At 44.1% G+C, this 20,941-nt stretch overlaps 1 protein-coding gene and 3 long non-coding RNA genes across 4 annotated transcripts in view; 2 read left to right on the plus strand and 2 right to left on the minus strand.

Moving 5' to 3' along the window:
- HOPX (HOP homeobox) overlaps positions 1 to 3,044 on the minus strand; it is a 28,943-nt gene extending 25,899 nt beyond the window's left edge. The window contains exon 1 of the mRNA XM_038556179.1: positions 2,666 to 3,044. The gene's annotated coding sequence lies outside the window, so the exon portion shown is untranslated. The remainder of the gene's footprint in view (positions 1 to 2,665) is intronic.
- LOC119874458 lies at positions 2,730 to 6,190 on the plus strand. Its single transcript, XR_005369038.1, has 2 exons — positions 2,730 to 3,501; positions 5,830 to 6,190. It is a non-coding gene; the product is annotated as an uncharacterized LOC119874458 (long non-coding RNA).
- On the minus strand, positions 5,724 to 19,112 carry LOC102152627. The gene is made up of 3 exons (XR_005369036.1): positions 18,845 to 19,112; positions 7,568 to 7,756; positions 5,724 to 7,237 (listed from the first exon to the last, which is right to left on the minus strand). It is a non-coding gene; the product is annotated as an uncharacterized LOC102152627 (long non-coding RNA).
- Positions 19,000 to 20,125, plus strand: LOC111098625. Its single transcript, XR_005369037.1, has 3 exons — positions 19,000 to 19,383; positions 19,574 to 19,692; positions 20,066 to 20,125. It is a non-coding gene; the product is annotated as an uncharacterized LOC111098625 (long non-coding RNA).
- The last annotated feature ends 816 nt before the right edge of the window (positions 20,126 to 20,941 follow it).

A 20,941-nucleotide genomic window follows, 5' to 3' on the forward strand; every position in this document is an offset into this window, starting at 1 on the left:
AATGCACCTTTGAGGTTCTGGGTAATTCTTCCCTCTGGCTGCCCTGAGTGTGTCTGAGTTCCATGAATTTGCTTGAAATGCACCCGATGCCCCATCCTAGCTAGAGCTGGAAGTGTGGTTTTGAGGCCCCTGTGGTCTCAGGGTTTCCTCTTCCTCCAAGATCCTGCTGCTGTCTTCCTTGGGTCATAGGACTCGGTGGTTGTATGGTCAGGGGCAGACCCACCCGCTCTCCGAGCTTCCCTGGCCTCGTGTGTCAAGGGAGAGGTTGGGGTTTCAATTAGTTCTCATCCCTGGCAGCACACATTAGAATCACCCAGGGAGCTGAGAAAAACAAAACAAAACAAAACAAAACAAAACAAAACAAAACCCACAATGCCAGGACTGCACACCCAGGGATCCATATTTAATTGGTTGGGTTGGGGCCCATCCTAGGTATTTTTAAAAACAGTTTTCCAGATCTGTAATTGCTGAGTTAGATGATCTCTGGAATCTTCCAAGTTCCATAAAACCCCACAATCCTGACAGTCTGATGCTCCATTTTATTTACTGAATTAACTTTTTTTTACAAACATACTTCTTATTTTCAGGATGTTGCATAGGCTGGTTTTTAGAAATGCCTTTAATTATACAGAAAACAGTATTGTTTGTTGAGGTATAATTGGCATGTCATACTGCACATGTCTTGAAGTGTATGATCTGGTAAGAAATGGTTACCACAATCACAATAGCGAACATGTCCATCACCCCCAAAAGTCTCCCGTGCCCCTTGGTAATCCTGTCACCCCTCATCTCCCCCCTTCTCTTCCCCAGGTAACCAACCACTGATCTGCTGTTACTATAGTTTGCATTTTCTATCATTTTATACCAATGGAATCATACCATATATTCTATTTTTCACCTGGCTTCGTGTTATGTCCTTATACTTCAGATTTCAAGCTCTCTGAGAACAGAATCCACCTTTTGTTTATTTTCTCTTCCCTTAGGCCCCCAACTTATCTTTGCCCAGAGAAACCCCTTTATCAGTATTTCCTTGATGGGAATCAGACCTTTGTGACCTTAAAAGCGAGCTTCCGTTTGGTGGCCAACTCCCCACTACCTCTCTGCAGATTCCTAGTGAGCAGGTTTCAGCTCAGTTTAAAAATAATGCATTAGCTTAGGTGCATTCATTTGGGGTCCGTGGGGTTCTAGGGCTCCAGAAAATGAATGTCAAGGCATGTGTTGGGGGCAGGGGGAACTACCTGGGAAAGGTCCTTGGCTTTTTCCAGATTCTATTTTTTTCTTTTGCATTTTAAAATTTTTATTTAAATTCAATTAACATAAAATGTATTCTTGGTTTCAGAGGCAGAGGTCAGTGACTCACCCGTCTTACGTAACATCCAGTGCTCATTACATCATGTGCCCTCCTTAATGCCCATCACCCAGTTACTCCAGTCCCCCCCCCCCCCAGGGACCCTCAGTTTTCTGTGATAGAGTCTCTAATGGTTTTTCTCCCTCTCTGAGTTCATCTTGTTTTATTTTTCCTCTCTTTCCTTATGACCCTCTGTTTTGTTTCTTAAATTCCTCATATGAGTGAGGTCATATGATAATTGTCTTTCTCTGACTTATTTTGCTTTGCATAATACTCTAGTTCAATCCACATCATTGCAAATGGCAAGATTTCATTTTGTTTTTTGATTCGCCAGATTCTTAATCACCAGATTCTTGCTTTATTCCTATTAGAATCCTACATGTATTTCATTTATATGATGCCTAATTGTAACTCCTCTACTGTCTGGCCCCTCTCTCCCTCCCTTCCCCTCTCCTCAGAATCTTGATTTTGTTCTCTGCCTGCTTTGGTTATGCCTCACCCTACTTCACTAGGGACACTACGGGCCCCTCCAGGGGCAGGTGCTGCCCCACGGGAACTTTTGCATTCCTCATTTCTTCAAGACCCTCTCACCTAAGTTATGTGGAGTGTCGTGCCTCTTTATTCAATGATTCTTATTGCATCTTACTTACACTCCACCTGATTACCTGGATACCATTGTGGTTCAAATATCGCAAACCTGCATTTCCTCAAAACCCCAGAGCATGGGATTCCTTTTTATCTTAAACAAGATCGGTGTTTGCATTGTTGTAAATAAGTATTATAAGAACCAGGCGTACCAAAAAAACAGCACCGCAAATTCACAGCTGAGCTACCTCTACTTAATCCAGAGGTAACTCCTCTTACTCCCCTATATCATACACACACAAAAAATTTAAAAATAATACTCTGATTTTAGACCGAGATGAATAATAGCAATATCAGCCTCCAAATGGTTATACTTGCTTATTTTGCTTCTGGCATCTGGCACAGTCATACAAACACCAGTTTCCAAGTGTCTTCCAGAGACAGGAGAGAGCAAGCAAAACATCTCACCTGCTGGTCAAAAGGCCAAAATAGACTCCACCTTGCCCCCAACCCCCCTCCACCCCTTGCACCTTCTCAAGGCTCTGGTATCTTGCACCCAGCAATGTTCTCTGGCTCCCCACTTGGGACCAGCTCTTAACTTTCATTGTCCCTCTCACCATTACCTTCCCCCCCCCACACAGAACAGCAAATACGGTAACGATGGCCTTTCAGTCCACTTTCTATACAATTTCATTCCTGTGTAATAAAGGCAAACCTCTGAAAGCTACTTACGTGGAGGTGGCAAAGGCAACCCTGGGTTGGGAAGCAGAGTTTGCTGATGCTAGCCCGCTTAAATAGCTGGCTTGGCTGACGCAGGCTGTTGATGGCACGCTTATTTACGCCCGTGAATGCACGCTCAAGCAAGGACCTGAAAAACCTGCAGTGTGGGCAGCAGGGAAACCGCTGAACATGTGCCCAGGTTACATCTCTCCTGGTTATTCGGGTTTGATATGCAGGCGGTGACTTCTGAGTTTCATGGAACTTTCTCAGCACCTCCTTCTTGTCCCTGATCTCTTTCTTCACCAAGTAAGAGGCTTCCCCAAGACTACATGAGAGGTGCCGCTGGGAGGAAGGAAGAAACAAAGGACCCTGGACCCTTGTGCCAAGTTCCTTATTTTGAATGGGTTTCCAGTTAGATGTAGCCTCATTTTAAACCATAGGCTTGGTGAGGTTGATTTCACAGCTCTGCGGGCTGGATGCCAAGCTAAGAGCCTGGACAGTTGCCCAATCAATGAAAAGTTGTGGTTCTTTTTTTTTTTTTTTTTTTTTTCAGGCACAGAACGAACAAACAAAGAACAGTTAGAGGGGAGGTTTAGGCTAGGATGATACAATTTTAGGTCCCCTTCAAAAAAGATGTTTTCATTTCTTTCTTCTGCGTCTATACTTTCATCCCGACTTCCCCTCCCCTTCCTTTGTTAATGAAATTCCTATCTAAGAGTTGAAAGATTCCCCACGAGAGCCCAAATAAAAAGCCAGTATGTGAGCAAGCCTGTGGGAAGATGTTCTCCAAGCGTGAGTGTGTTCAGTGGGTCATGTGACTGTCAGTGGAAACGTGTCTGAGGGTGAGGGTATGTGTGTGGGTGTGGGGACCCAGTCAGTGGCTGTTTATCTGTTTTTTTTTTTATGGCTAGATATGGCAATTCATAGTCAATAGCAGCATGCTAAACACATTAGGTGGTATGATTTTGAGAGAATGAAGGAAGGGAGATAGGGCTTGGTGAGATCATTTATGGGCGTATCTGTGGGGATTTGCCGGGTCCACAGCACAGGCTGGTAAGTGCCACCCAGATTTACACAGCCTATATTCTTCACTTCACTGGACAAAGAAAGAGCCCACTTGATTCTCTCGGGAACAGCAGCCGTATGTGAAAGAAGAACAGCAATCGCTAAGAATATTCCTTTCTCTCTTGGAAAAGGGGGTAATGGTTATAAAACATGTGTGGGAGAATAGTAGAGACAGGGGGCCTGGCCTATCCTAACCCTGGTTACCAGAAGAATTCTTTTGTTGCCTAATTCATTGCCTAACTTTTGACTGTTCTATGGCCAAATCTGGATTCTGACCCCCCAGATTTCTTGAATGCAGGGTCTATGTCTTGTTCGCTTTTTGACATCGACAGAGCCTGGCACAAATGCTTCTACCAATGACAATGACGATGGTGATGATGACATCTGGGTTTACACTCAGGACTGATTTGAATCAATATTTAAAAAGTTGTTTCAGAATGTTTTTGGTTGTCCTTGTTTGTTTATCATCTGTCTTCTAGAATGTGATTTCCATGACCTCAATGCCCTTGCCAGTCTCGCCCACCCTCGTAACCCCAACACCCAGCACAGCGTCTGGCGCATGGCAGGTGCTCAACAAATATGTGCTGTTTGCTTAGTTTCTAAATTCCTTTGACGGATGTGCGACCCAACAGACCAAATGTCTGGAATCAGTAACGTCACCTTGGTTCACACATGTTTCTTTTGCTCTTGTATAATGTGTTGGCTGTAAGCGATTCCTCATTATCCGGTGTATCATGGAGATGAAACTAAAAGTGGCAGAGACCATAGGGCAGTTTGACATCACTTAAGAACTCTGTAGGTATGTGGTTTCAGGTTGCTCGGTGATGCAATGAGGTTACCAAGAAGCCAGGCATTTTCTGTGTTCTATTTTGCAGTCTTCAGTGTGGTGGCATTGCCTTTTTTCATGGTGGCGAGGTTGTTGCGGTAGCTTGGTATAACCTATCCTTAAATGAAAAAAAGCAAAGACAGGTGGGGAGGGAAATAGGCTTTCTCTTAGTGTCCCTCTTCGTTTGCTAGACACGTCTTTCCAGAAGCTATTAGCAGACTTCCAGTTATGTCCCCTTGCTGAGAACTGGGTCAAATGGCCACCACACTGGCTAAACCCGTCATCTACAGAGAGGAAATGAATCGGGCTGACTGTGGTTCCTTTTATGGGCCCCAGAGAAGGATCTACCTTTCCCGGACAAATTTCCCCGATATCTGCACAAAATCAGGATTCAGTTAACAGGGCAGAAGTAGAAAAGTGCTACCAATAATTCTACCAATCTAAGGAATCCTTTAAAGTCTGATAACCTAGGGGCACCTGGGTGGCTCAGTCCATTAAGTGGCCAACTCCTGGTTTGGGCTGAGGTCATGACCTCAGGGTCCTGGAATAGAGCCACCCAAGTCCAGCTCCATGCTCAGCAGGGAGTGTGCTTGGGATTCCCTCTGCCCCCCTCGAGCCTCCCCCCACTCGCACACGCACACTCAATCTCCCAAATAAATACATAAATCTTTAAAGTCTGATAACCTAAACCCCTTTACAGCTTGAGTGCCAGTCCAGGCCATGACAATTGTGCTTCACTCTGTCAGCTCTCTGTTGCATGCACTTTTTTTTTTTTTTAATGAAAAAAGCTTACTTCAACTCGCAGCAAAATTAAAACTATTTCAACAACCCACAAATAAGGGAAATAGCTGGCTACAGTGAAATTTTTTTTTTTGTCTGTAGGTTTAGATGATAAGTCTGCATCACTACTGATTTTTGCATACCCAAGGAATAGCATATAATCTTGCAGCCTCTTCTCTTCTCCTATGTCAGTTGGGATTGATGGTGCTGTTATTTCTCAGAAACATCAAATCTAATACTGCAACTAAGCACAAAAAGGTTGCCAAATAGTCTATAAGGGTTTCAGACTCATTTTCCTGCTCCTCCTCTTGTCTATTATATTTCAGTGGAATCCCATATTCCCATGTTTGCATCTAGGAGCTCCAGCTACTGCTTCAGATGTGAAAACTGGAAACATGGTTGACACAGTAATTCTCACCTGGTTTTTATTTTCTCCTGGTGATTAGCAAACTTCAAATTAACACACAGATAGGTAATTTTGTTTTCCTTTTCTTTGCTGTTCTAGACTTTTTCCTTGTGGTGGACTTGAGGAACTCTTCGTTGTCACAGATCAAGAGAGTTAGGATGAAGGATGTCGTCAAAAGAACATGTCTGGGAGATGGTCGGTGACTCAGTAAATGTTTGTTGAGTGACTGGAAGAATGGTGGAAAGGAAAGAGTCTGGTCTTCTGTATGCAGGCTTGGATTCAAGTCCCATCTCTGCCACTTCCCATCTGTGTGAGCCAGGACAAGTTATACAACTTCTCTCAGACTCAGTTTCCACATCTATAAAATAGGTTTGCCACCAGGACTAGAGATAATATATGTAAGCTGCTTAGCATAATGCCTGGAACATAGTATATGCTCAATAAATGGTAGTTACGCCAATAGCTACGACAAGAAGCCCATTTTTCCTTAGTCATCTTCGCGAAGCCCACACATGGTGGGCACAAAATAGTGACCCTAAAGCCCCGGATGCTAGAGCCAACAGGAGTGTTTGCTACATAGAAGGCAGTGATATCTGGACAGTGGGCAGCAGCTATTCCTTTCCGGCTCAAAGCCAGAGATCACCAAAGTGCAGAGGGCCACTTCATGAGTGAGGAGCATGCAATGGTGGCGGGAGAGAGAAGCCATTCCCTAGGGAACAGAAAACTCTCAAAGACATTTAAGACAATTGATCATGAGAGATACAAACCTCCCCAGGGCCAATATCTGACTTGGACAGAAGCGAATTAGGAAGAAGGGTTACCAGAGTGTAGAAGCATACTTGCTGAGAGCTCTGCCCCCAAGGTGTAAACCTGCAGAGAGACCAAGAATCTCATCCCATGTGCAGATGGTGTGGAAACGCCGACTCCCAGGGCGCCCTGCCTGGGCCCAGCTGGGCTGGAGGGAAAACAGCGCAGGAAGTAGCAAAGGTCCGCAATGACAGGGAACATGGACCAGAAAAGGATGGCAGCTAACCTAGGCTGGAGATGCTTCCCTTGGCTGCTCCTGCCAGAGGGCTTCACGAGGTCCCTGGTGAGGAGGGACTGAGTTCTAACAGAACCACACTCTGTAGTTTGTTGTGAGCCGGTAGTGATTAGGTCATTCTTTCAGTGAACTGCAGGTGTTTCTTTCCAAGTGTAGATTCCGTCATCTGACCTAATCCACCTGTTGTCCTTGAGGAGTCCTGAGTCCGTGGATGATGAGGAGTCAGGATGCTGTGGCCCAGCCACAGTGCCCACTGCAGAAGGGGCCTGGGAGGGCTGTTCCAACTGTTGTGGTCCGTGTTGCCTTTACTCTTTGACTTAAAAGTCATAGTTTCCTCTCATTCCCTTTTGTTTCAGCCAGAGTCTAATGAATGGGGAGGTCACAAGCATCATTTTCCCCAGAAACCCCTTCATGCTCTTGGTCAGAGGAAGGGGAAGGCCCTTGGTAATGGGGAGCATCACGTATCTGTGGAAAGAGGGAGGGAAAGCGGGCCTCTGTCTTCACCCACGAATGTCCCCAAATGTGCCTACTCCTTGCCCTCAGCATTAGGACTCACTGCTGCCAGCAGGAGCTGCAGGGTGACATTCTCAAGGGGGGTGGACCCTCACCTAAGAGGCGGCTCTTCCATGAGTGACAGGAAGGTGTCACCATTTGGGGCCACCTCAGCCTGATTGTCATCCCCTAATACACAGGGTGAGGAAAGAGAGTCCCCACACCCATGACAGTTCAGGGATGCACCCTGTGCTTTTAGAAAGCAGTGGGTGGGGAGCTGGGGTAAAGAAAAAGAAAACTTACTTGACTGGGCGTCAAACTCAGGCACAGTCCATGCTATCAATCACCACACAGCATGACCTTGGTGGCCACTTCTCAGGGTGACTCACTGGAGCCCCAGGCAGGCGAGGAAGAGCAGGTCCGGCCTCCTCCCCATGAGTACACCCACCCCGAGCTCTATTTAAGATATTTGACTTCTGTGAGTGATTTTACCTGGAAACAGAGAGGAAGAAGAAAGGAAAAAGGGAAGATAACAAAAACATAAAGTTGAAGGCAAACCAAACAACAAAAATGCATATCTGATACAGTGGTGAAAAAGTTAGAAATACTTTGGGCGAAAATTGTGGATCTGCTGAAGGGAGAGAAAAGTTTTGGTTAGCAGCTACAGACCTTCTCTTTCCAGCCCCCTCCTCTCCACCTCAGAGGTGGCAGGGTGGATTCAGCATGTGACTCTAGAAGCTCCCATCCCCTCTTCATGCCTCAGCCCCTGCCTGTGTGAGGAGGGAGTTGAACAAGATGATCCCTCTGAGGTCCTTTCTGTTTTAATCTTCTACCCTCCAAGGGGAGAGAGGCAGAGGCTACTGGGTAGACAGGAGGGACCCCCAGCAGCCATAAGGGAGGATGGCTCCCTCCACTTAGGACTTAGAGAAATGAGAGGAAGCATCAGTGGACAGGTACAATTGCACGAAGGTTGTGACACGAAAGCACTCCACTTACTACTGTTGGTAGGGCCTCCCCAAACCTCTTGGGATCCAGTAATTAGAGGGTAACACCTGGCTGTGTGTGCATAGGTACGTGTGTGTGTTTGTGCTTGGGTGTAGCAGAGGGAGCAACCAGAACTCAGCTCCAGCTACGATACTCCAAGCATGTGTTTGGTCAGTGCCTGACTTTTCACTGCAGTCTAGAGAGACATCTTAAAAGAGAGAACCCTGATGTGGGGGAGATTAGGGAGATGGGTTGGGCGGGGTAGGTGAGGGAAGGAGGGAGAGGGGAACTATATCTGTTTCAGCCCTGAAAAAAATGTCTAATGTTCTTAATTTCTGCTTTTGGCAAAAATGTGCTTTCGTCTGATTTTGTTAACTAATTCAGTGCAATTCTGCTCTGCACATTTCAGCAAAAACCTCCTTCTTCCATAGCCTTCTCTGAGGTTTCTGTAATGAGGCCCTGGCAGGGCAGTGGGCAGTGATTTAAGGTCTCTTGTAAAATGGCTTCTGATGTGGTGAATTACATAAATGGTGGTGTACAGTCTTGCATCTGACTTTCACCTCTCTGGAGAGGCAGCTCCTGGACTGGTCTTTCCAGTGGGTTCTGAGTGACCTGCAAGAACGCCTGGTGTCCTGAGTTGATTTCCCAAAGGTGACACTGATGAGAGAGCAAAAGGCAAGCTGAGGGCAAAGCATAAGCTAACACCCCACTCCCTGCTCTCAGGTGGGATGCTTGTGATATTCCTCAGGCACTCCTGGCTGCCCAAGAACAAAGGAATAGGAAAAATGAGTGGTCAACTGATAGAGATCATAGTCACACAGGATATGAGTCTCCATCAGTTTCCAATAGTCTTAATGATTTATGAGAAAAAAAAAAATAAAAGCAGCTTACCAACAGCCAGACCTCCAGAAACCTAAAGACTCCATTTCCTGGGGTCCTAACCCAACCCTCCCCTCCAGAGGATAGAAAACCATATATAATCAGTCACTTCTCACAACCCCAGTGCAGCTCTTTCTGCCCATGGGTCCTGTCCCTGTGTTATAATAAAATCACCTTTTAGCACGAAGACATCTCAAGAATCCTTTCTTGACTGTTTGTTCCTGAACCCCAATATTTCACATCAACACCACTGACTTTGTTCTCTGACTCAAAGCGAAATGACCTCTGTATTTTTCGTGGTGCTGCCAGTAGTTGCCCAAGGCCAAATCTCAGGCTGAAGAGAATTTAGGGTGGTACCGGGATTCAGAGAGAAGGCTATGGAGACAGTGTGGACCTGGCTCAGATCTATGGTGACCAACTTTCTTGGTTTTCCCAGAACTGTCCTGGTTTAGCACTGGAAATCTCATATCCTAGAAAACCCTCCAGTCCTGGGCAAAATGGGATAGTTGGTCAACCTGTCCTAGTCTTCTCACATCAGTGCCAGTAATCTAACCTTCTTTTTTTTTTTTTTTTAAGATTTATTTATTAATTTGAAGGGGGAGGGGAAGAGGGAGAGAAAGCCTTAAAAAAAAAAGAAAAAGATTTTATTTATTTATTTATTTGAGAGAGACAGAGCACAAGCAGGGGGAGGGGCGGAGGGAGAGGGAGAAGCAGACCCCTCGCTGAGCTGGGAGCCCAATCCTGGGACCCTGAGATCATGATCTGAGCCAGGGGCAGAGGCATATCGACTGAGCCACTAAGGTGCCCCAGGGAAAGAGAGTCTTAAGCAGACTCAGCACCGAGCTCAACACAGGGCTGGATCTCCTGACCCTGAGATCACCGTCAGAGTGATCAATCAAGAGTTGGATGCTTGACTGTGCCACCCAGGTGCCCCAGGAATTTAACCTCTTTGTGCCTTAATTTCATCATATGTGAAATGAAGATAATGATCACTGCCTCATGTGAAAGATATTTGAGGAGTAGGGTTGATATCCACCCAAAAATTGTTCAAGAAGAAAAGAGAGGATTAGGTGACAAAAGTAATGTCTTTCTGCCTCTGTTTCAGGGAGAAGAGATCTCCTCTCCTCCCTGTGTTTTGACCTTTCCAAGTGTAGGTATGAGCATGACACTTGAGGTTTCTGGAACAATCCAGAAAGCCTTGCAGGCCCTGGTTTATGCAGAAGGCTGGATTACCGTCTCTCCCAGCCCTGTGATTATCTGATTAAGTGTAAATGGCAGAAGCAGCTGCCTGCTTGCAGAAGTCACTTTTAGCAGCTACCACTCAGGAGTCACAAATAAGGGATTATGAAGCCTTTTCTTTTCAGCTTCCTTGTTGCCCCTCAGTTATTGTGTGCAGAAATTCTTAACTAATAGCCATGTTCCGAGTGACTATTCCCCAGTAACTACTGTTTCGGGATTGAAAAGGGAAAAGAAGTTAATGCTTTCAAAAGATTCCCTTGCAAGGCATTTTGCAGCCCAAGGGTGAATTTCACAGGCGTCTTAATCCCTGGCAGTAGGGACGGAGGGCTGTCTTGGAGACCAGAAGCAGCAAGCAAGAACTCTGATAACAAAAGAGAGGCAAGGGAATTATTTATTCAAATGTCCTGATAGAAAAAGGCTTTAATCAAAGACACCATAGAAAACAAGCTGCAAGCTGATAGGGAGTATTTGGAACATGAAGGTGTCAAAGGGATCCAGGCTTTTTCTGAACAGAAGGAAGTGACTGAGGAAAATGTTCCTTCTGTGTTGAGCAGAGCTATGTCAGCACTAATGACACGAGGAGGGCTCTTATTAGGAAGATGCCAAAGGCTGGAGATGATTGAAAGCACGACCGTCTTTACTATCCCCACCGGCCCAGCCCCACCACAAATGAAGTCAGAAACATTAGAATTAGTGCCAGATTCTGATTGAAAAATAGAAGTTTGCAGAAGTTGGGAAATTCAACATGCAAGACCCTGGCACCAGTGATAGCGAACTCGGCCAAAGCAGTTGATGGCACAATTTTGCATAATTAGGTCACATTTAAGAGGAGAGGAAGAAAAAGGACTCTCCAATCAGGAATTTACTAATTTATATAAACATTAGTGTGATCGATGGTTTCAAATCCAATGGTGCCTCCTTCATATTTACATTCTAAATTAATGAGTGTTAGGATGACAAGGATGGCAATATTGCTGGCTTTTGGTGGCACACAAAACTACCCACCAGGCTCTGGGGAAACCTGCAAGGTAGATGTTTCCAGGTTACCAAGTTATCTTTTCTCCTGTGTTTCCCACCCCTTTCTAAAGAAAATTCAATTCTGGACCAATTAATTCAAGAGTCAGGAAATATGATTATCTGAATAATGCGTTAAGTCATGACCATTAACTATTACTGCATGATAAATCACTCCAAAGCTTAAACTAACCACAATCATTTTATTATCCCTCTCAGTTTTTGTGGTCAGACTGCAGGGGCGGTTGGGAGGGGGCGGTAGATTTTGGTCTGGCGCCCCTCATATGGTTGTAGTTAGATAGTAGCTGAAGCGAGAACAGCAGAGGAGCCGGAGAAACTGCAGTCTTACTGGGTATCTCCCTCACGTAGCCTCAAGGCCTCTCCATGCAGTCTCTCCATAATGCTGGTTGAGCTTCCTCACAACATGGTAGTCAAGTGCTCCAGTGCAAGTAATTCAGCTCCCAAGACAGAAGCATCAACTTTTAGGACACGACCTTAGAAGTCATGTAACATCACTTCTACATTCTCACATTGGTTGCAAGTGAGTCACAAACCCACCAAACCCAAGGGGGAGTTAGTAGAGAATTCTTCATTCTTACTGGAGAAATGGCAAGGTTCCAGAAGAGCAGTGTGGGATGGGAGATATTGTGGCCATCTTTGGAAAATGCAGTATGCTGTAAGATCTGAATGACTGATGATTATAGCCTTCAAAAGAAATGTTTATGACAGGATGAGCACTGAGTGTTATGCTATATGTTGGCAAATTGAACTCCAATAAAAAAATATACAAAAATAAAAATAAATAAATAAATGTTTATATTTTAAGAAAATAACATTAACCCAATAAATCTCTCAATTAGTGAACTATGTACTGAAGACCCTAGTGTTAACTACCTTCAACCCCTTCTTCTCCACATTACCTCTGATTCTTTAGGGTCAAACTGGTGGGGTGTAATGTGCTGTGTTAGTTTGCTGGGGCTACCATAACAAAGTACCACAAACTGAGGGGCTTATACAACAGAAATTCATTGTCTCCCAGTTCTGGAGGCTAGAAGTCTCAGATAACAGTCGATTCTTCCTGGAGGCTGTAGGAGAACAACTGGCCCATGCCTCTCCCTTAGCTTCTGGCAGTTTGCTAGGATTCTTTGTTGTCCCTTGTCTTGTAGAAGCATCGCCCCCATCTCTGCCTTCATCTTCACATGGCGTTCTCCCCAGTGCATGTAGCTCTGTCCAAATTTCCCCTTTCTATAAGGACACCAGTCCTCCTGGATTAGCCCCCCAACACACTCCCCTGTGACATCATCTTAACTAATTATATCAGCAATGACCTTATTTCCAAATAATGTTACATGATGAGGTATTGGGGTTAGGACTTCAAAATGTGAATTTAGTGTGGGGGTTGGAGGCAATTCAACCTGCAACATGTCTCTTATTTGCTGAAGGCAGGAGCTTCTTTTGATAGGGTTTTTAAGAGTACAAATGGGAGAGTAGAACACAACTGCAAGTAACATTTTCAAAGTTTATATCTTCTTTCCATGGCCCTTGACATTCTCTCCTATCTCCTTAACAGTTTCAAATTTTAAGAAAAGGTTTTCATTAAAGCTATTAATGCCATTAGAGGATTTTAGGATTAAAGGTGTTTTTTCTTGAAATGTCATTAAATAAATAAATAAAAACTTTTAAATATCATCATCAGATGTTGGTTATGGAGTCTCCTTCCTTCCCAAATTCTCTATAATCCTAAAAGCATTAGTTATGTGACTTCAAATTGCATAGGACTTTTCAAGACTTTGTCCTCCGTGGATCCTGGGCCTCACCTATGCAGCAACTTAGTTCATTTAAGGAGGTTCAAAGAATAATTTATTGACTTGGGAATTTGAGATTGTTCTCTCTTAATATTGTGCAGACAGTTGAAAATGTATTTCCTTTGGATGTTTAAAGCAAAAAAAAAAGAAGGAGAGGCGCATCCCGCTGCCTCATTAGGGAAGCCACATGTCTTTGGCTTTCCTGACCTAGCACTTATCTTGTATTTGATGTTTTCAAAATACTGTCTAATCGTTAAATAGCCAGTTCCCACTACATCTTTGTGAGATGTGAGGATTCTTGCCATTTTTAGTAAAGGAATTTGAAGCAAAAATCACCAAGGTGACCCGTGCAAGGCTACGGTAAAACAAATGAGGACTTGACCCATGTGTCTGCCATTTCACGAACTAAAACTTTGTTTTATGTAAACCAGGGGCAGATTCTCATGACCTCATCCCTTTCTCCTCTTCCAAGAAGCCAAATTCCCACTTTCCTCTTTGCTCTGCTATCATTGGAGGATCAGCAGGTGAGGCAGGATTTAGCAGATGCCCAGCAAACAAGGACAATGCTTAGCAGATAGGCCTGCTCTTAGTGCTTGGAAAACCCCCTGGGGAGTCTCAGAAATCACAAGGAGAACCTTTGGGATATGAAACCCTAGGCAGCAGGTGGGCATCCCAATTAAATCTCTTCTGGGGCAGCCCTGGTGGTGCAGCAGTTTAGTGCCGCCTGCAGCCTGGGGCATGATCCTGGAGACCCTGGATCGAGTCCCACATCAGGCTCCCTGCATGGAGCCTGCTTCTCCCCCTGCCTGTGTCTCTGCCTCTCATTCTCTCTCTGTGTCTCTATGAATAAATAAATAAAAATCTTAAAAAAAAAAAAATCTCTTCTGTACCCACTGGGTGGTGAGATCTGGGAAAATCAGGACATATATCGATCCTAAAAATGGTCTGGAAGTTGTTACTTCCAGTCTTAGAAAACTGTAATCTTCTTGATCAGGGACTCTACTGGAAACAAGTCCTCTGAAATTCTTTGGTTTAGTCTGAAGCCAACAAACAAGAATAGCAAACTTTAGGGTTTTTCCTAAATTCTAGGAGGGTCCTGCCAGACAGAATCCAGACATCTTATGTGGCTGCCTCCCCAGGAAGACTGGTAGCCGCCATAATGCTCTCTAGTGTTTGTAGAGTTCTTGGTTTTTCTTCTGATGAGAGAAGATTGCATATCATTGGCTGGTCCTATACTTGGAATGAAGGAAAATTAGTGGCATGCAAATTATCTTATTTAAGATCATTCGAGACTCCACCCAGACCAGCATTTTACTCTTAGCCAGGCCATTAAAGTAAAAAGCAAATGCAAATCACAAGCTCCTCTGCAGAGGTACCAAGCATACCCTTCCCCACATTTTTTTCTTCAGTCATTCACTTTAAAGCTGTGATTGCCTCTTTTCTTGGCAGAAGTATAGCTAGTAAGGTACGTCTTGCTTAGATTAAAGGATATTCAGTGGAATAGCATATGATGTAGAGCTCTTTCTAAGCAAGAATAAAAGTTGAGGCTCCTCATCTTCATATCAAAATACCATGCTGGTCCTGCACACCTGAATTCTAAGCACAGGGATCTAAGCATTTAGGTCAATTTTCATAATCAATACTAGGAAACTCATTCCATTTCTCAGTTCATCTTATTTTAGGTTTTCAGGTATAAAACTTTTACATTCACAATATTTATTATTTATACATATTTTTAATGAATTTATTTTTAAAGAGTTTTTTTTTTTTTTTACTACAAGGTACCTTAAATCTTTTTTTTTAAGATAATGTAAACATGGTATCAATAATAAATAAAACACATAATATTCAACACTGGGAATTTCCTTAAAAATCATTGTGCTTTGTCCATAGGTTGACTAGAGAACACTGGTAAAAGATAACCAGTTCTGGTATTTTGCTGGGACACACTCATACCGCCATACTGGAAGTTAAGCTACTGAAATCTCTATAAATTGTTTAAAGCCACTGCCCCCTGAGAACCTACCACAGGCACTGTACTCTGTACCTCCCCTGGGCCCTCTCCCTCATTCACCTTCTCCAGGATCCAGCATCCAAAGGGGCCCTAAGAGACCAACTCCAAGCTATGACCAGTAGCCATTCTCTCATATTGGTAATCTAGCCAGTCTCGCTATGTATTTTAATAGTCCTCTTAGAGGGAATGTTTTTGAGACTCTTGCATCCCTTTAATACAAACAATAGCTTTGCACTAAGTGTTTGCAAACAATTCTCTTTAAAAAAAAGACTTTATTTATTCATGAGAGACACACAGAGAGAGGCAGAGACATCTCTCCAGGGAGACTGATGCAGACAGGACTCGATCCCAGGACCCCGGGATCACGACTTGAGCCAAAGGCAGACACTCAACCACTGAGCCCCCTAGGTGCCCCATAAACAATACTTTTTTAAGGGAAGGGTGGTGGTGAAAAATAAAATATTCTGAAGCTGAATTGCTTGGGTTCAAGCCCTGGTTCAGCCTCATATTGTCCCTGTGACCTTAGTGGGTTCTCTATCTTCTCCATACCACATACCTAGAGTTGGAGATAATAATGGTACCTCCTCATAGGATTGTTGTGAAGAATGAACAGTGAATGTAAGTCAAGCAGTTAGAACAGTGCCCGTAGTAAGCTCAACACATTAGCCGTTATTACTGAGTATCTACCATGTGTCAAGCACAATACTAAATGCTTTCTATTATCTTATCCCCTCAACACCCCATCAAGTAGGTATTGTCATCCCAATTTTAAAAAGAACTGAATCTCAGAGAAATTAAGAAATGTACCTAAGCTTACCATACTGATGCTGGATAGAGCAAATTTAAATTCCTATCTCTTTTAACCCAAAGTCTATGCTTTCCCCCTCTGACTTAGAGTCTTCCTTGGTGGAAGTAACACTTGGCAGCAAAGAAGAAAGAGAATATGGCCATCTGGTCCAGGTACCTTTGGTAAACGCTAAGTACGTGAAGATGCTCAGTGGATACAGAGACCTTGCAGAGGATGGATGACAAATGGAGTTCCCCTCTGACTAGAAGAGTCCGAACTTCCACTAACAAGTGTTCTCCCATCACCCCAGCTTGGCCGGCAACCCTGACCCCTCCTGCTCCCTCGCTCCCAGACTAGTCACCAAGCCCCTCAATTCTGCACCAGTAGTGTCTCTCACATCCCTGCCATTCCATTCATGCCTTGTGCTAACACTCCATTTCAAATTCTCATTACCTCATGTCTAGATCATTTCAAAAGCCTCTTAACAGGAGTCCCAGGCTCCATGTCTCTAAGTCACCCCTCCCACAATCACCACATTATCCCTAAAGAGACTGCTTCTATCACGATTTCACCATTCAAACCCCGCCCCTGCCGCCACACACATTCCCTGTGACTACCCAATAATGTCCACTGACTGTAGTTCAGCTATTTAGAATGACCTTCAAATTCCTTCTTAATCTAATTCCACTCTTCATTTCCAAATTGCTCTCTCAGGACTCCTCTGTAAGAATCCTATGATTTAGCCAAGATTGTTTCCTTGTTATCCCTTAATCATGCTATTTCCGTTCCCACCTCCAAGCCTTCTCCACTCCCATTCCTCATGCCTGGCATGCCCTCCTCCACTCTTCTAAATCCTGTATGTCCTTCATAACCCAACCTGGCTACTCTCTCTGCTGTGACAACTTCCATGCCCTCTCCAGGAAAGTGGAACTTCTCTATCTGACTTATAGCCCTCATTGACTCCTAGACCCCACTGACTTATATTATAAATTTGCTCTTTGTTTGTACATGCTCTATTTTCCCAGGTACCTTGTAACTGTCTTATAGCCAGGGGAGTGAAGGAGATGGGTGGTGGAAGGGTTTTGGTAAGGAGATGGTGGTATAGCCTGGTGGTTAGGTCTTTGGGCTCAAAAATCAGACAGGTTGAGTTTGAATCATAGCTCTGCACTAACTACCTAATTTGGCAATCTTTATCAAGATAGCTAATCTCTCAGTGTTCCCATCTATAAAACTAGGACAATGACTGTCCCTTCCTCATAGAGCTGTTGTGAAGATTAAATGGGCTGATAGGCAGAGAGCCCTTTTCCAGAGCCTGGACGTAGATAAAGTCAATATTATTTATTATTACTTTCATTATCAAACCAAAAGAAAGAGTTTATAATGTGCTAGACACCAAATAAATTACCTTAATTTGTATGACAACCCTATAAGGTAAAAGATCATGCTTTAGCTATGCCTTAGCTCTGGAGCCTTCTGACCAGCCCTGAATCAGAACTTTTCCATGAGAGAAAAATATATCCCAGTCACATTTTAGCCATATTTAATGTCCCTGTTGCACCTGCTGTGCTTAATTCTAACAGGCACGATTCTTATCACTCTGGTGCTGGAAATAGCAGCACTTCTCTCTGGTGACCATTAGGAACTTCATTTCTAGTATTTAAAAAATTCTACTAGGAGGAAATGATCCAATTTGATTTAATACATTGGCCAGCTTTCTCTTCAGAGTGAGCAGGGGGATAAGAGATTGAAGAATAAAGAGAGAGACAGAGAGAGAAACAGATACAGATTCTTTCCAAAAATTCAGGGAAGAGGTAGGATAGGGCTTAATTCAGGCACCCTAGGCTGCCACCACCATAACCCTTGGGGATGGTGGGGCAGTTGTGGTTTCACAGTTGGCACAGTCTCTTCAGAGACTCACATGATGTTTCGGCTGTGCAGATCTTAAGTCCAGGTCAGAGACATGTCTGGTCAGAAACATGTTTGGAGCCAGCTTTGGGTATTTTTTGGTTATGATTAGCAATGAGAGGGTCAGGGACCCAACCATTGTGTTAACCAGAGCAGTACCAAGTGGCAAATAAATGGTGTTCTTTCCTTTTTATCTTTTTCTTTTGTGCCTTCCGGGAAGATTAAAAAAAAACAACAACAACACAAACAAACCCAACTCACTTTTTACTTTCAAGCACACCCTGTTCCCTCACAAGAAAAAAAGAAGCCCACAGAGCAACATTTATTCATAAAGTCTCTATTCAGCTCTCCTTGCTTGTTTTTGGCTCAGGGTTTAGCTAACTGGTTCCCACAGAGCCCAGACCAGCAGGGGAGGTGAGGTTCAGAGTAGAGAACAGTAAAGAGACCTGCTCTTCCCAAATGCAACAGAAAACCACAATATTTCTGGATGAGTGGAGTGAGCACAGCAGTGACTTTTTTCTCTATTTCCCCCTTTGGATTCGAGCCTGCCTACCTCAGGGCTGGCCAGGCTCGCCCACCCATTCCTGCGCGCACATCCTCTTTCTGAAAGGCGCTGCCTTGGGTCGGGGAATTGAATGGGCTCTTCGAGTGGCTTTCATGGTAGAGTGATTCCTTATCTTAGAAGGAGACAAGTGAGCCATCCTTCTAGCTGCTCAGGAAGAAAAGTTTGGAATCCTCTCTGATCCTCTCTTTCTCCCATCCTACTTCCAGTCCACTAGCATATCCTGTCGGGTCCACATTCAAAATTCCTTCAGTATCTATAACAGTATCTATACCAATAACAATCTAAATTACAAAAGTAAGTCTATCTATACCTGTATGTGGTTCCACAAGAGAAACAGAGCCAGTTGGAGAGGCATATTCAGAGATCCGTTGCAAGGAGTCCAGCTTACCTAATTGTGGGGCTAGTTAGGAGAATCTGAAGGCCATACAGTGGGCCTTCTGGAAAGGCAAGCAGGAATGCCCAGGCATCAGAGGAAGCTGCTGTCCACTGGCAGATTTGGTTCCTCCTCGGGGAACCTTCAGTTCTGCTCAGAAAGCTCTTTACTGATTGAATCAGGCCCCTGAATCTAGGATAAGTTTGCTGACTTAGAGTCAACCCACCAGGGACATTAGTCACATCTACGAAATATCTTCACAGCAACACCCAGATTGGTGTTTGATTGAGTAACTGCTGACTGTAGGCTAGCCAAGTTGACCCATAAAACCTGCCATCACATTGGCAAAGCCACCGTATTTCTCCTCTGAATTACTGCTGCTTCAGCATCTTTATGAGTTTCCCTGTTCCTGCTCTGATCCTCTGTGCCCCTCCCCGTCCCCCAACTGTTTTCAACCGAGCAGCTGGAGGGATCATCGCTCCATTGCTCAAAGCCCTCGTGGTGGGCAGAATGATGGTTCCTCAAAGATGTCCACATCCTAATCCCCAGAACCTGTGAGTATGTTATCTTGTGTGGCAGGAGGGGTTTAGCAGGTGTGCTTAGTGTATGGGTGGGAGGATGGTCCCCGATTGCCAGGTGGGCCCAATCTACTAACATGGATCTTTAAAAATGGAAGAGGGAGCAGAAGGTGAGGAGAGATTTGTTGTGTGGACTTGACCTCTCACGACTGGCTTTGAAATGCAGGAAGGGGTCACAAGCCCACAATGAGGAACACAGGACCTCAGTCGTACAACTGCATGGAACTGAATTCCACTAGCAAACCCAGTGAGCGAGGAAACAGATTCTCCCCCAGAGCTCCCAGGGTAAGGAATGCAGCCCTGCCAATAGCTTGATTTTATCTTGGTGAGACTGTTTGGGGCTTCTGATCTATAGAACTGTAAGATACAAATTTATGGTTTTTAAGCCACTAGATTTGTGGTAATTTGTTTTGGCAGCAACTTCCCATCCCACTCAGTGTAAAAGCCAAGTTCCTCAGAATCCCCACGTCCCCTTCTCTCTGACATCATTTCCTACTACTCTCCCCCGGGTTCCCCTCACCCCTTCTATCAACTCCAGGGCCTGGACCAGAGTGCAGCTCATGAAGCACCAGCCTTGAAATTAAAAAAAAAAAAAATCAGTAATCAAGATAAATAACATTTTATTTTTTTTTAAAGATTTATTTACTTATTCATTCAGAGACAGAGAGAGAGAAGCAGGCTCCATGCCGGGAGCCCGACGTGGGACTCGATCCCGGGTCTCCAGGATCACACCCTGGGCCGCAGGAGGCGCTAAACCGCTGTGCCACCGGGGCTGCCCAAGATAAATAACATTTTAATGAGATATCAAAACTAATGCAAAAAAAAAACCCCAAAAACTCCATGGTACACAAAATCTAAACATTTGGACAAAAGGCAGGATCCGATCCTGAGTTTGTACAGCTCATCTCCCACTAATGCCAGTTCTGATCTTTATTGCTCTCAAACTCCCCACCCTTTTCCATTTGCTTTTGCCCCAAATATCTTCAAGTCTTTCTGCCTCACCTGCTTCAGGCTATGCTCAAATATCCCTTTCTTAGGAGCCTTCTCTGACCCTCTATTTAAAGTAGCAGTGTCTCTCTCATCAGCACTCCCTGGCCCTTCCCTTGCTTTATATTTCCCCCAACATGTTACACATATAATATTCTATTTTGTTTATTTACTACTGTAGGGGAGGTAAAATTTCTCCTCTATCCTCCTAGAGTTTCTGGTTGGGACTGTCTTAACAGAGTAAGAGGAGAAGAACATACAACATTCATTTTAATAAATATTTGCATGTACCTAGGAGTCTTCACAGGAAAATAAAGACCCAAAGAAGTATCTAGACCCAAGTGCTTATATACTAAGTTGAAAAAAAGAGTGGCAATTGTGGAAAAGTAACTAAAATATATGGGGAGACTAGAAGATAAGAGTTATTGTATACAAATTTCCCTTGACCTCAGCTCCCCATCTTTCTTGATAAAAATGTTCTTTTCCTCTTGATATTAGGAGGACAGCTTTCATGTCGGGAGTTTCATCTCTCCTTTTCAGGAAGAAA

The sequence above is a fragment of the Canis lupus genome, chromosome 13, assembly GCF_011100685.1.
Source record: "Canis lupus familiaris isolate Mischka breed German Shepherd chromosome 13, alternate assembly UU_Cfam_GSD_1.0, whole genome shotgun sequence".
Lineage (NCBI taxonomy): Eukaryota > Metazoa > Chordata > Mammalia > Carnivora > Canidae > Canis > Canis lupus.